This window comes from Squalius cephalus (genome assembly GCF_949319135.1).
Source record: "Squalius cephalus genome assembly, chromosome: 8".
NCBI lineage: Eukaryota > Metazoa > Chordata > Actinopteri > Cypriniformes > Leuciscidae > Squalius > Squalius cephalus.
In genome coordinates this window covers 42,539,420-42,551,695 of record NC_137129.1, presented here as the reverse complement: position 1 = coordinate 42,551,695, position 12,276 = coordinate 42,539,420, and the positions used below count along the sequence as shown (strand labels likewise).

Genomic DNA, 12,276 nt, shown 5'->3' with positions numbered 1-12,276 from the left:
TTTTGCAGCGATTTTTGTGTGAGCATATCAGTGAACACCCCTGACCACTCGGTGAGTTTCACGTCTTTGTAAACGAAAGTTTAATGCGTTTTATGAAGGATTGTTCCAGTGCACCTATACACCCATTCTAGAGGTTTTGGGGAAAGCGAAAGAAACCTAAAATTCTCGGGACAGCAGCATGTGTCCAAATTTTAATCTTAACCGTTCTATTTCATCAGAAACGATCTGTAAACAGGGCTTTAAGTGTAAAATACCGAACTTACCCTTTAACGTGTGAATTCTTACTAATAATGCAGTTCTATAATAGGCTGTTGGCATGAAGTGTACTCATGAGGCAGCGGTAGTGGAGCGCTCATATATATATATATATATATATATATATATATATATATATATATATATATATATATATATTTGTATAAAGTACCAAATTCTAATGTATTATAAACATTTGTCAAGTTTATTAAGCATTGCAATATAAGCACTTAAAATTAATGTTGTTCACTTTTACTTGTAGGCTGTTGTCCATTACATGATATGTTTTTACTACTGAAATTCCCACAAGGATATCAACATCATATTATTTTAATTGCATATAGAGATACATTTTCCAAAGATGTTTAAATGTTGTCCAAAAAAATATGTTGTAGGCTACTTGTTTAAATTTAAAAAATACGAATAACACACGTGACTAATCCTGATTGGTTCCAGAGCTGTTGAACGGCTGTGATTGGTTCTTGCTGTGCGTATGTTCCTTGAATGTGATTAGAGAAGTCTAAATTTAAACTGGAGCGATTGTGTTTCTTTAGAGGACTTGGAGGAAACCACGCGATTCATATGGATTAGGGGGTGTTTTTTTTTTGTTTTTTTTGCAATTTACTTTCTTAAATGTTTTACAACTGCTTAAGGTTGAGTGATCATGACAGCATTTATATATTTTTAGCGCAATTTTCCACCGGACAAATTGCGATTGTTAACTCATGATTTCTGTTCTGTGCGTCTGTGCGCACCAATCTTGCACTTCTATCTACTCCTCAACCAGACCACCTAGAGACTTCGGGTTTTCGGCATTATGTTAAGGAAGGTCTAATCTCGGGAATTTACAAAAAAAATCCAGGAAAATATTTACTATCTCTTAGTGTTGTCATCCCATGAGGTGAGAAAATTGCGCTAAAACACTCACTGAGTTTTTATTACTTGTTTTATCTAACGTTAATAGAAAACGTAACTGTTATGTTGTTTTTATCTGTTATGTTGTTATTATTCAGCTATATTCAATTTGACCAATCAGAGCCAAGCTTTTCAAGTCGAAGTCGAATCAGACTCGAAGAGATGAATACTGCTATCAGAAGTTACTGGTAAGTTTTAGTTGCTGTTTACATAAATAAATAGCTCACTGTTTTTTGTTTTTTTTGTTTTTTGTTTTCTTAGTTGGATATGTCTCATGCATTTGCTAATATGACATGTACGTGTAATACTGACGTTAACCGCTGTAACATGATGCTGACACTGATTTCTAGCAACTTCAGCACTGGGTATATAGTCAAAGTCTAAAGTCTTTGATAAATGTGTTTAAAATCTATGTGGAGAGATTTGTCTCTGTCTTAAAACAACTAGCCTATAAAACATTGTCCAATGCATCTGCAAAAAAACAGAATTAGTTATTATAACATGTACAACATGACATTAATTTTGTTTGTATTTGCAAAATGAAGCTGTATTTATTTCTGATTACCTGAAAATTTTGGCTTTATTGTTATTTTGTAAATGATCTTTGAAAAGTAAAAAAAAAAAACTGACCAGCCAATTATGGAAGTGTGTGATTGGTGTTTATATTTGTTCAAGCTTGACAACCTTATTGCCTTTTTAATAACTTTTTATGGCTGCGTTTACACTTTTTGACATTAATATGCGACCTGTATCCGGAAGTTGTCCACTTACACATTTAAAAGGCAAGTGTAAACGCGCTTCTTTATTTGCAATCAATTTCCAATCAGTACACACTTCCATAATTGGCTTGTCAGTTTTTTGCAAACTTTTCGAAAAAAAGATTGTTTACAAAATCTTATTATAGATTAGGCTAAAGATGATAGATTTATTATAATGATAGAATGATGATAGATGATTCTCTATTATTAATAGAGTTAAAGATGTTTAATTTGTATCATCTTTTCTCCTAATCTGGTGTCCTGCTTCAGACCTAATTTAAATTTATGCAGGAAACAGAAATCCGATCAGTTATCCAGATACAGAGGCTACTTAATGTGAACAAATGTAAATGTGCCATGCCTGACTGATATAAATATGTATATATGTATGTAAATCTCTCTCTTTTTTTAAATATTAATATTTGTTGTTTTTCAGACCAGCTGCTATAGAAGAAAAACTGAAATCTGAGTGCAGTGACAAGCAAAGAGTAGAGTAGTAAGTATGGTTTAATCTCATATCACCTCTGTTATAGAGATTTTTGAATCAGGCTTGTTGAAAGGCTATTCGGTCAGTCTTGGTAGGCAAATGTTAGCAAAACGTCCATTTCAGGCTGTATCACGCATCTTTTTTAAAAATTATATTATTTAATTTGCCAATATTTACTGATATTTATTTCAATGCTTTACAGGCTTTAGTGTGTTGTTTCTTTGACGGAATTGCTCAAATAAACTAGCCTGGGTTTCCCCATACTGCCTTGCTCGCAGCGCGATTCTATTCACGCTGCTAGGCAGTCTGGACACCATGGGACAATTTTTCCCCTGAAAAAGGGAACCAATCACAGAACGGGGAGGGAGCAGCAAGATGATGACGACACCGAAGCAGTTTGTTTATATCAGACTCGACGTTACCTTCTACCCTCATGTTTATCTTTCACAAACGGTAATATTCGCTAAACGCCATCGTGTACAAATAAATCTTTGACCCATCGTCTTTTTCCTCGTCGAATTTCTCTCACTCTACATACGTCATCTGGTATAATTGAAGCGATTGGCTATGAGCTACATACAGGCACATTTGATAGACATTCATAGCGCCCAATAAACAGCTCTGGGCATTCGTAAACCACGCCTCAAATACGAGAAAATGCACACGTAGTTCCCAGACCAAGTCTCATTGAGACTTGGTCTGACGTTAGCCAGGCTACAAATAAACACTTTTTGCTCAAATAAACACTATTTTTTTTTATTTCAAACTCCCCCAACCACTGCACCACCGCCGGTAGTTGGTCCATTACCACCTTTTTGACAGTGGCAAAAAAAAACTCCCACCATCACAGCCCTATAACCCGAAAGTAAAACAGATAATTTTATAATTAAATATTGCAATACTTTGCGCTACTGTATCGATATAATTGCGTGCGCAAAATATCGCGATACTGAACAGAATTTTGATTTTTTTTTTTTCACCACTAATTTTCAGCCCTTGAAATTACTTCACTTTTACAGCCTGAAAATTATCTGAGAAGCAATATTTGGACATTAATATAATGAAAAGTATTATGCATTATCTACTTAGATACATTTTGAAAAAAATTAATCTTGTGATTTGCTTAAATATCTGATTACGAAACACAATTTTGGCTGTTTATAGCATTATCTCTTTTAATGTGATAAAAACGCTAAATAATAATTTTGACTATGTATTGGTATGTAATTAAAGGAGAACTCCGGTCAATTTTAACATTGAGCTCATTTTTTTTGTACATTTGGAGTGCTGTCAATCGACAAGTAGTCGATTGCCGAGTTCACGCGCATAGGTTTAGTTACCTATGATCATGCGCGTGAACTCGGCAATCGACTACTTTGGACTTCAACCGAAAAACAGGATGTAAACAGGTATTTGCGCTGGCTTAAATAACATCATTTTTATACATATCTTTTACATCTACTGCAGTCAGATCCACTTGTGTTCACTCAGAAGGAATCACTCACATTTTCTGTGCACTAGCATCCACCTGGAGTTTGAATGGTTTATCAAGTCGAGGAGCCGTCAGGACAGGGGACGATGTGAGCAATCGTTTAACATTCTCAAAGGCGCTTTCACATTTTGGAGTCCACACAAATTTAGCCTTTGCTTGCAACAAATCTGTAAGCGGGGCAACAACAGAAGAAAAGTTTGGACAAAAACTTCTGTAATACCCAGCCATTCCTAAAAATCTCATCAATTCACGTTTAGTCTGAGGGCTAGGAAATTTGTCAATCGCTATGACTTTAGCACGTACAGGCCGCACATTGCCCATTCCGACAACCTTGCCCAGATAAGTCACAGTCGCCCTGGCAAACTCACACTTTGCCAGGTTGACTGTGAGTTTGGCATCAGACAAACGCTCAAACAGCGCACGAATTCGGATAAGGTGTTGATCCCATGTGTCACTATAGACAACAATGTCATCCAGATATACGGCACAACCCTCTAAACCAGCTGTCACTCTGTTCATTAACCTGTTAAGCTGCAACGCCACTTTTGAAAAATCCCCAGAAATGACATACCCAAACTGAAACAGATACAGTTCATGAACCCTTTGTACTAAAAGCACAAGTATGATCTCGTTTGAAAGCTGACACCTGGCAGTTTATTGTAAATGTAGAATTAATTATTGTCGTAATGACAAAAATTGCTATAAATAGCTTCAAAGTTTTGTAAAGTTATTAGAAATTATTTTTTATGAAACATCCTCATGAAAATAAAATTGAAGTTGGCACTGGAGCAATCTAGAAATGCACTACAGCTAAAGCCACATGTCTAAACATTTTATGTTTAAAATCTGAAGATAATAAGCCCAAAACTCTGTATTTAGTTAAATGTTTTTCAAGACCATGTCATGTGACTAACAGTTAGGGCTAGCTAGCATGTTAGCTTAGCACACCATCAATACACGACAATATATGAGATTAAAACCATGTTTATGCTCAAAACGTACTTTATAACTCAAGCCGAATGTTTTAAATAATCTTCTGTGATCTAATTTAGCTTCAGATAAAAAAATCAGACAGAAAATATATTATTTGATAGTATTATGCACAATGATGAAGTCTATATAGATTAGCATTACATTATAAATATAATATATTATTATGAAAATACCTGGCATGGCTTGAAGAACACAGGCAAATCAGATATCATTGCAATCATGTTTATTGTCTTCAAAACATCTGTATCTGCATTTTACAGCGCGAACTCTGTAGCTTTGTGTGTGTTCGAGGCTTCCTGGAATGTCACATGATCATGGCTCTTCTTCATGTTTCATATATGGACTATATTACTGTGCATATAGCGCCCTCAGGCTATTGGTATGAATTGAAAACACTGTGAATTAGAATACCAAACGCTCATAAAGATTACATTGACGCATTTGGGTATAAATTCAATAAATATTATTCCTGTCTATAGAAATATGATGTAAATCTAAAAGAATCTATCAATATTTCTCCAAATCTGCACATTTTTGAGCTAAAGCCCTGAGGGACGTTGTTTTGTGTATCGCTGTCATGACGACAGCACGGGAGTTTTTTATGAATGAAAGCAGCTGACGCGCATAATTCATATTAAAGGTATCGACTCATTTTTTCATTTCATAACTCCTGACACAAATTAAGACATAACTGTCACTATGAGTTTCTCAGAATACAATAGTGGTCAAATACTGAAACTTGAGTCTTATATCTTTTTAATGATGTATAGTTTGTCAAGGTATAACATTAAATCTGATAGTAATTTTGAATTAAATAAATAAAAAACGCTTCAGTGCGCCGACGCACTGGTGAAGCTTAACAGGTTAAACGCTGAAATGTAGCTGGGGCATTTCTGAGACCAAAGCTCATTACGGTGTAAGAATATAATCCAAATGGTGTAATGAAAGAGGAAATTTCCTGTGCTCGGGCGGTCAGAGGCACTTGCCAGTACCCTTTGAGCAAATCAAATTTACTGACATAGTTAGCTGATCCAACTTGGTCAACGCAGTCTTCCATCCTGGGCAATGGATATGAGTCAGGTCTAGTTAGGATATTTACTCGTCTATAATCTGTGCAAAAACGCTGAGTGCCGTCTGATTTTCCCACTAGCAAACAAGGCGAAGCCCAATCTGAAAAGGAAGGCTTTGCTATGTTGTTTTCAAGCATGTAATTGACTTCAGCCTCCAATTTCTGACGTTTATCAAATGATACACGATAAAATCGTTGTCGGACAGGTTTAACGTCGCCTACATCAATATCGTGTTCAATCAAGTGTGTACGAGAAGGAGTATCTGAAAAGAGAACAGAAAATTCAGTCAGCATAGAATTTAACTCAGAACGTTGTTTGCAAGATAAATGTTTTACCCATCCTTCTAAATTAGCCAAGGTCTCAGAGTTTTTTAGGCGAGGTTGTAAAATGACATCATCAGGTGATTTCACATCCTGTTGCACGTCACCTATTTGACTCAAACTAGCTAACGCAACTGAGGAAGGAATTACTTCAGGAACAGCATTACGAGAATAAAAGGGCTTTAACAAATTCACATGGCACAACTGGGTATGTTTCCTGCGCTCAGGGGTAGAAAGAATATAATTTTGATCAGACACTTTTCGAAGCACAGTGTAAGGTCCTAAAAACTTTGCACAGAAAGGAGAATCTGGTAACGGAAATAAGGCTAACACCTGATCTCCTGGACTAAACATGCGAATCTCAGACTTGCGATCAAACCAACCTTTCATCTTTTCCTGAGTTTTTTCCAACTTTTCTTTTGCCAATTCCCCAGCCAAAACTAAACGTCGACGAAAACCCTGTATATACTGAATCAGACTCCGTGGTGGCTCCTCCGGTAAAGCAGCATTACTCAGTACCGCCAGGGGTCCCCGTACACAATGTCCAAAGACTAACTGATTGGGACTAAATCCCAAACTCTCCTGAATAACCTCACGTGTGGCCAACAACAACCAAGGTAGACCTTCCTCCCAATCACCTTTTAACTCAGTGCAATATGCCCTCAACAAAGATTTTAACGTCTGGTGAAAACGTTCTAGGGCACCCTGACTTTCCGCATGGTACGCACTGGATTTATTGTGTCTAATGCCAAGCTGCCGCAGAACCTCTTGAAACATGTTAGATGTAAAGTTTGTCCCCTGATCACTCTGCACAACTTTTGGAATTCCAAAAATAGAAATGAACTGGGACAAGGCTTTTACAACCGATCGTGTGGTGATTGAACGCAGAGGAAATGCAGCAGGATATCGAGTGCTCTGACACATCATTGTCAATAAGTAAACGCTACCAGACTTAGAAGGTGGTAAAGGCCCGACACAATCCACCAGAAGATGCTGAGAAGGCTGTTCCATAACAGGTATGGGATACAAAGGCACAGGTTTTATGGTCTGGTTTGGTTTTCCAGTCAACTGACAGATCGAACAAGTCTTAATATACTGCCTTACATCACTCTTAATACGAGGCCAGTAAAAATACTGCAGCAAATGTTGGTAGGTCTTATTTACGCCCAAATGACCAGACACCCCACCATGAGCAGAATCCAACACAGCATTTCGCAAAGAAACAGGCACAACTACCTGTATAATTGGTTCAATCAAACCTCCCTCTGTGTTAGAAGTCCACTTCCGCAATAGTACCCCATTTTCAATGAAGTACCCATTAACGGAACTCTCTGCTACATCAGGAGATAAAGCAGCATCAAACAGCGAGTTCAGAGATGAATCTTCTTTCTGAGCAGACACCCAGACCTGATGGGGAATAGAAGGCAAAGCAAGGAGACCAGGCACTACCCTCTTAGAGGTAAACAAATCCTTCACATCACTTAGTTTTGCATCAGCTGATTGTTTACGCATTGCACGCGTAAGGGCACAAGACACAAATACCTCTGGATACTGCAGGGAGATATCAGTGTCACCCAATGGAGCAGGACAAGTAGCAACCACAGGTGGAGGTGGAACGTCACGCCATACACGGTCACCTGCCAGATTATTCCCCAAAATCACTGAAACTCCTTCCATTGGTAATGAAGGACGGACTCCCATCACCACTGCTCCATTTACTAAATCAGATTGGAGAAACATGTTATGTAGGGGTACAGACAATGTTTGCAAGCCAATGCCACGAATCAGCACACTGCTTCCTGTATTAGACTCCTGAGTAAAAGGAAGGACAGTTTGCAAAATGAATGATTCCGATGCACCCGTGTCTCTGAGAATCTTAATTGGAACCTTCTCAGTACTCCCAAGCAATGACACATAGCCTTCTGTAATGAAGGGAGCATATCCAACATCTCCAACATTGCAAGGTAGCACTGGTTTCTCCAGATTCTGTAAAATATCAAAACAGTCAGAATTAATATCTGTCTGAACAGATGAAATAGCAAGAGCAGGCTTAGGTTCAGGCTTAACACGCATCAGTTTTCCTTTAAGTGCTAAACAATCCTTTTTCCAGTGTCCCTTTAAGTGACAATAAGCACACCGGTCACTTTTATCAACGTAACTTTTAAAACTCCTCTCACTCTTATCAGACAAGGCATGACGGGCAGTTACACTCTCTGTTGGACTATCACTGAACTTGAACCTACTTCTCTTGACTTCACATTTATGAGTGAGTACATACTCATCAGTAAGAATGGCAGCCTCTTCCGTAGATGTAACATTTCGATCAGTCAAAAAGATGGAAACATGCTCAGACAAAGTGCTTTTAAACTGTTCTAACAGGAACAACTCATGAAGATCTTCACGACTAGTTACACCTGAAGCAGCACACCAGCGATCTAACTGGATTTTTAAGTCTCTCACAAATTCACAATACGTCTGTTCTGCAGGTTTTCGCATGTTTCTAAATTTCTGCCGATATGCCTCTGGCACCAGCTCATAAGCTTTCAATACAGCCTCTTTAACCCTATGATAATTTTGACAATCACGAGCACTTAAAGAAGAATAAGCTTTTTGTGCCTTACCAGTTAGCACACACTGCAACATCAAAGTCTGTTCAGTATCTGGCCATTTCATAACATCAGCCAAACGTTCAAACAAACTGAAGAATGTGTCTACATCAGTTTCACTAAATTTGGGTATCAGCTTAATATTATTGGCTACATCCAACCCTTTTCTGACAGAACTGGTTAGACCACTTGCACTGTCCCCCATTTTACCCTCACCAATTAACTGAAACCGCAAAGCCTCAACCTCCAATTTGCGAATTTCAATTTCACGATTCAATTTCGCCTTTTCTATCTCTAAAAGCATTAGCTCTTTTCGTTGCTCAAAAGAGAAAGTGGAAGCAATAACTGAAGACTGTGCAGCGCTATCATCATCATCATCATCAAAACCAACAGGCTTATCAGGATCAAAGACCTCTAACTTAACTAGAGCGGCTTTAACAATTAGTGCCACAGACTCTTTTAACTTTTTTTCTTTGGTGGTTAAACAGATCTCATACCTAGCGGCCACCTCCAACAACTGTTCTTTCGTTAACTGATCAAACAATCCCTCACAAGGAGACTCAAAAAATACATCTAAAACAGTAGCCATTATCTATTTTCTATTCAGCAGAACTCGTAATCGATTGCTTTAATTTACAAGCACCAACAAGTGATTATTCCCCCTACTCTCTCTCCTCCCCCCTAAAATAACTCAACCCTAGTCTTCATGCCTCCACCAAGAGTCAAGTATTTTTAAGCACTCAAATACCGTCAGATGTATAAACTCACGGACAAACCAGTGAGACACACAAAAGCGGCAGCGCTCTCAACTCAGCGTCAGCACAAAAACAACAAACTAAAATAAAAAAAAGATCAACGCAGTGCGTTGCTAAACCTAACGGGGAACATCACCATAAGTGTAACAAAATACAGAGTTCGCTGACAAATTACCTTTCAGCAATATTAGCTTACCGAGTAGAGTACACATACACAACAAAATCCTGCCAAAGCTAACGTTACACTGTATAGCCTAGAGAGAGAGAAAAAAAAACGTTTTTACAAAGGGAACTCTTAAGAGAAATCAATACACTTACCATACGGTCTATTTCGGTTACCACTTATTTTCTCTCCAGTTGAGAACAACAATGAAGAAAATCCAATGTTTTAAAGACACCGAAAACTCTCGCGCACATTTCCCAGTAACAAACAAAACACCCACTGTTTGTTTGCGCTAGCACGCCAAGCAACACGCAGGTGAATCAAATACCCGTCAAATACGCTCCGCCTACATACACACAGGCGCTAGCGAAAATGTTACAAGTAATACGTTTTTTTCTTTTTCTTTTCAATAGAAGCTGGACCTTCCAAATTCTATCAAACATTTGAGGACGAGCCCCCAATTGTTACATTCCGGCTCAATGAAGTAACAAAATAAAGGGATCAGAATCCAAAAATGAATTAGACAAAATATTTATTTACGTCTAGGGGTGACATAATAAAGAAAATAGATGTTCAACAAAAAATAATTAAACAATAAAGGGAAAAACAATGTGAAGGTCCAGCTCCTCAGCACAACTGCAGGACAGCCATCTTAAATACTGCTTTCCAAATTCGACACAGGTGTGGATCCTTATCTGGCAACCTATAAAAAAGAAGAAAAAAGCAACAGAACAAACCCAAAACAAAACTGAGCCGTAACACACATCAAGGATGTTAAGAGCCTAAAAGCAGGTTTAGTACTTGCCCCATTGAAGTCAACAGGGTGCAAATTTTAAAAATAGAATAACTCGGTGTTGGCAACACCGATTTTTGTAGTTGTTCTCCGTATTGACAGCACTCCAAATGTACAATAAAATGAGCTCAATGTTAAAATTGACCGGAGTTCTCCTTTAACGGTGGTGTAAGGTGCTGGAAAAAGCTTTAAAATGGACCTTGAAAGTGCTTGAAAAGTGCTTGAATTTGACCTTGGAAAAGGTGTACGAACCCTGTTTTTTGCTGTGATACAGTGACATACCATGTAGACTTCACAGTTGTTCAAGAGATATTTTATTAACTCCTTTTCTGAATTACATTAACATTTTATATTGAATGTCTACTGTTAAAATATGAACTAAGCATTACATGCCATGTTAAAGAATTCCATTTTTACCAGGCGAAAAAGACTTACAATTAAATGTATTAAATATGTACTTAAGTATGTTTTTAGTACAAAACAAATGTACTTTAATGCATTCATAATACATTTAACAGTACGTCTTTTTCACCTTGTATGTACAACAGAGGGAAATGTCAAAACATCATACTGTGTTGTAATAAAAAACGTCTAGGTTACGACCTCTGTTCCCTGAGAACAGGGAATGAGACACTGCATCGATGACGCTATGGGGAACACCCTCCATGTGAACCAGTGTTTGAAAAGCTGTACAATCACGGCAATAGAATTTGACTGGCAACAGCCTATGACACTACTAGTGCGACTAAAGAGGCGCCTAGAGAACATTCTTCCCCAATAGCATCATCGAAGCAGTGTAAGTTCCCTTTAGAAAGGGAACAGTTACTTTTTTAACAGAGGTTAATTTTGCTTTACTATAAAAATAAACTCCTCTTTTTCCCCTTTGACAGACACTGTGATCAAACAATTTCCAACACGTCTGAGGTGCGAGCACTGATTCGAAGGAAATGCAACGAGGCAAAAAGACCAGTCACTCCAATTCACTTGAAGGATGAAGATGGTTTGAGTTGTAACAGTACTGTAACTGTTTGCAGCTATTAATGACAGCACTTTATTGACTGTAGTTAGATTTATTGACTCAAGTTAGTTTTTTTGTTGTTGTTGTTTATAATACCTCTGCAGATCACTGTATTTTATGTTAATGTTTTTTTTTTTTTTTTTTTTTACAGTTTACATATGCTGCTGTACTGATGTACACTGGGTGCAGTACGTTAAAGGGACACTAGGTAACTTTTTAACCTTAACTGAACAGCTTCGGAGTCAGTGGAATGGTTATATTACTTATTTCGGGTTGAATGGTGGTGGTTTCGCACCCCCCTGGTGCCCGAGAGCGGAAAAAACTCACTTGCAACTTTGGGACGCGGGTCGGTGTCAGGAAGTATCGCGTGATATCAGGTCTCGCGATGTAACGAATTGCTTGACGGCACTGCACACGTACACGCCCCTATTCAAGCACCGGCGGGCTAGCTATAAGCAAAGGGCAACGATAGATTGAGTTATGGCTGAGGCTGAGCCTGTAAAAAAGAAGCAGAAAGCTAGGAAATCTTTGTCGGAGGACCAACGAAAGAGGAAACGGGAGATTGACCGAGCAAGAAGTCAGACTCGAGTAAATATATCGGACCGGCTTTTTCAGAATGGTGAGAACTGAGAGAAACAGAAGCCTGCAAAA

The 12,276-nt window shown here is 38.0% G+C and overlaps 1 protein-coding gene and 1 long non-coding RNA gene across 2 annotated transcripts in view; one reads left to right on the top strand and one right to left on the bottom strand.

Moving 5' to 3' along the window:
- The window catches only part of LOC307163747 (uncharacterized protein), a 70,130-nt gene that overhangs the window by 48,690 nt on the left and 9,164 nt on the right, over positions 1–12,276 (bottom strand). The gene's annotated exons all lie outside the window — the stretch shown is intronic.
- Positions 1,274–11,568, top strand: LOC307163785. The gene is made up of 3 exons (XR_013822142.1): positions 1,274–1,358; positions 2,365–2,424; positions 11,498–11,568. It is a non-coding gene; the product is annotated as an uncharacterized lncRNA (long non-coding RNA).